The sequence below is a fragment of the Sinocyclocheilus rhinocerous genome, unplaced genomic scaffold (assembly GCF_001515625.1).
Source record: "Sinocyclocheilus rhinocerous isolate Xijiao unplaced genomic scaffold, SAMN03320098_v1.1 scaffold457, whole genome shotgun sequence".
Classification (NCBI taxonomy): Eukaryota; Metazoa; Chordata; class Actinopteri; order Cypriniformes; family Cyprinidae; genus Sinocyclocheilus; species Sinocyclocheilus rhinocerous.
In genome coordinates, this window is record NW_015661996.1 from 111936 (window position 1) to 115593 (window position 3658).

The following is a 3658-nucleotide window of genomic DNA, read 5'->3' on the forward strand; positions in this document are numbered from 1 at the left end:
TTACCGCTGTAAACAAAGCAGAGCTGCGCTTTATACGGAGAAGAAAATGCCATTGCCATCGAAACTTTTCTCAAGACAGTTCCCTTCAGTAATACATTAATATAACCCCAGAAATGTAATGCATTTTTGTACTTATTTTACTGTTATTTTCGGGATCTACTGGGACAGTGATAAAGCTCTACCAGTCGATCGCGATCGACGGGTTGGCGACCACTGCTATACAGTGACTGTTTCAACCCTGTCCTGGGACAGACTAGAACAGACGATTCATTTGCTCATATTACATTGTCTCGTAGCTCAAAATTAAAACTTCCTCCAGGTTTTTATCTGTGTAAGGTCTCTGGTTTATATATCAGACAGTTGTTGTTAAATGGGATAGTAGTAGCATTAATAATTTTATTATTAATGACTTTTAACAGTTCCTCTTTAAATTCTCTGCAAAGTGTGTGCAGACAGGGACAGGATTCCCCGTGCAAGACCATCCCATCCTAAACCTCCACAACAGCACCATTGTGCTGCATCCATCACCCTGACACTTAAGGCAAGTCACTTGATTTCCTTGTGGCTCACTGCCTCTCCCATGTTTGCAGAATCCAAATAACATGAACAACAACTATAAGAAACATCTCTCCACTGTCTCAGAAAGCTTATTGTCTCAATCGACAAGTGTTCAGATTCAAATCCAAGTAACTATAGATTCTACTCAGTGCACGGCACACCACAGAATCAACTTCTAAGGTAACAGTTTGTCTCAAGTAAAGAAGTGGATACTCACCGATACTCCTGTGGCTGCACCGTAACTCCAGGACAAGACCACTCTTTGTTGGATGGATGGATGTTCTGGCTGAGTTCTGCTGGCAAATGGGCTTTTATTACTCTCTTGTGATGTCACAGTCACATTTGCCTAATGCAGTAAGTTAGTGCTCTCCCTGTATAGAAGCACAACAACTTACTGCATTAGGCAATTAGACGTTTAAAGGACAGTTCACCCAAAAATTTAATTTTTGCCTTCGTTTGTTCATCTTGTATGATCTCCTTAGCACTGAAGAACAAAAAAGGAGATGTTAAGCAGAATGTCCACACTGCTATTTTCCATACCATAAAAGTGGATGGACACCAGGGAGTCCAAAAATGAGAAAAAGAATCATAAAATGAGAGTCATGGTTCATGCTACACTCTTTCTTGGCATTTATGGTTCCATGAAGGACCTTTAACATCTATTAAACCTTTCCATTTCACAAAAGTTTCTTCAGATTTTTAAAATGTTCTTCACACTACGAACAAATGGTTCCTCATTGAAAGGTTCTTTGGGGAACCAAAAATGGTTCTTCTATGGCATGGCTGCAGAAACGCTCTTTTGGAATCTCTATTTTTGATAACAACAAATGATGTCATTGACAAATGTCATGAATGAGATTTGACAGCTATGTCAAAGACTTTAAGAAAATAACGACTTCAGTTTCGGTCCATTTCTAACACGAGATCATATGATTTCAACAGACTTGAAATAGTTTTAAAGGAGACCTTTCATGCCCCTTTTTACGATATGTAATATAAGAATCAGTTGTCACCAGAACGCGTCTGTGAAATGTCAGCTCAAAATACCCCACAGATCATTTATTATATAATTTTGAAAATGGCTAAATTGAGTGGAAGCTGAAACACGCTGTTTTTCTGCATGTCTCTTTAAATGCAAATGAGCTGCTGCTCCCCGCCCCCTTTTCCAGAATAGAGCTGCGCCTTTACATCTCATACCTCAGATACTCTGCTAAAAAAACATCTGTTTGGTTTTGATTATCGTGTCTATGGTGCTGAAATCATGATATGCTTCTGATATACAGTTTTCTGAGCACGCACACAGAAAGCGGCTGTCACACGGCATGTGAGTACTAAACTAAGTTCTCTTTCATGTCTAATTGCACTTAAACTGTCAAATACAAGTTTGCTATAATATTATAAGATGTCCTTTCTACGTCACAGGGGGAGAGAAATCTAAGGCTTACCAAACATAATTTAGTGGGTTGTTCTTTTTCACGTTTTCTGGGTTGGTAGATGCACCGGAGACCCGATTCTAGCACTTAAACTCAGAAAAAGTCATATCTCTTTTTCATGATATGTCACCTTTAAGGTGTTTGCCATTTTTGGACACGGAAAATAGCAACATGAACAGCCTAACAGCTCCTTTTATGTTCCACGAAAAAGAAAGACAGGTTTGAAACAAAATAAGGCGGAGAAAATGATGACAGGTTTTTCTTTTTCTGCTGATCTGTGCCTAATAAAACATCTGACTTAATAGTATTAATAATAACAGATCTGTCCCAGTCCTTCAGAATGCTGTTTTATCACAGCAAAGGCCTTTATTCAAAGCACAAAACATGACATCAGCAGACTCCTCTTTTAAGCCGCAGCAGCTTTACTGAGCTGTGATCTGTATATGCTTTATATCCTATTACAGTTCATGTGTCCACAGAGCACTTCATAGTTATTCTCAGTTTAAGAATCAATCCCTCTGTGTTCACTTTGGTTCTTTTTTACCTACAGATTAAATTGCTCTGGGACTTTTTTTTTTGAGCTGCATTCCTTTGATCAAATCCAACACACATTCCACCAAGGGTGCAATGATACAAAGTAGGAGTGAGACTGTCTTGGGGCTCTTTGCGTCTCTCAAAATAGCATTAATCGTAAAGTCTGTGTAAACTGAGACACTGAAAGTCATGGTAACAGAGATACAGGAAGTGAGGAGAGCATGGTATCAGTATGGTACCACCCTGTCAGTATTACAGCCATGCACCAGTCTCCACGGTCAAAGTTTAGTGAAAGTTTCCTGATATGATTCACAAGTTAGGAGGGAGTATAGATCCTGTCGAGAGATACTGACTGAAGTTCGCCTGAAAAGAAGCTGCAAAAACAAAGGAACAAAGCCTTATAAATCTCCCTGTTATGCGACTGGTTGCCATGGCAATGATCATAACAGGATGCTCTCGTTCTCTCTCAGATAATAATAAAGGAGAAATGACTTCAGCACACAGTTCACCAGACACTGAGGCTGAAGAGAGAAAACAGGCCACACAGAAGTAGAATTGCAGGCTGCTGTGGAAGAACCTGCTGAATATCGAGGTATTTTACAGATCTTACAAAGTACTTGGACACTTAACCCACCCACACATCAAAAATGTAATGACACTGCATTATATAAGAAAATGTCAAACCAAGTGGCAATTATTGTTAAATTATTATAAATTAATTTATTTCTTAAATACTTAATACACGTACACACATAAACATAGTATGAAGTAAGAATTTTTATAAAAGAAATAATTTTTTTATTCAGCAAGGATACATTAAAGGGGTCATATGATGCTGCTAAAAATAACATTATTTTGTGTATTTGGTGTAATGAAATGTGTTTATGCGGTTTAAGGTTCAAAAAACACATTTTCCACATACTGTACATTATTGTTTCTCCAAATTCTTTAATATATTTTATTTTTTGAGCTTGAGTGAGCGGCGGCAGGCGGACTAGAGAACGGCGCGGCCGGCGGGCTTGCGGCAACCACATGTGACGACTCCGGGCTGGACTCCACTTCGTCCACGGTGAAAGCCGCTCCGGCGATCCACAGCGCGAAGCTGATGTATTTCCTCAGCGACCAGCACAGAT

The 3658-nt window shown here is 39.2% G+C and overlaps 1 protein-coding gene across 1 annotated transcript in view; it reads right to left on the bottom strand.

Annotated features, from left to right (window-relative positions):
- LOC107727152 (uncharacterized) overlaps positions 1 to 843 on the bottom strand; it is an 8479-nt gene extending 7636 nt beyond the window's left edge. Inside the window, exon 1 of the mRNA XM_016536936.1 lies at positions 776 to 843. The gene's annotated coding sequence lies outside the window, so the exon portion shown is untranslated. The remainder of the gene's footprint in view (positions 1 to 775) is intronic.
- Positions 844 to 3658: the final 2815 nt, after the last annotated feature.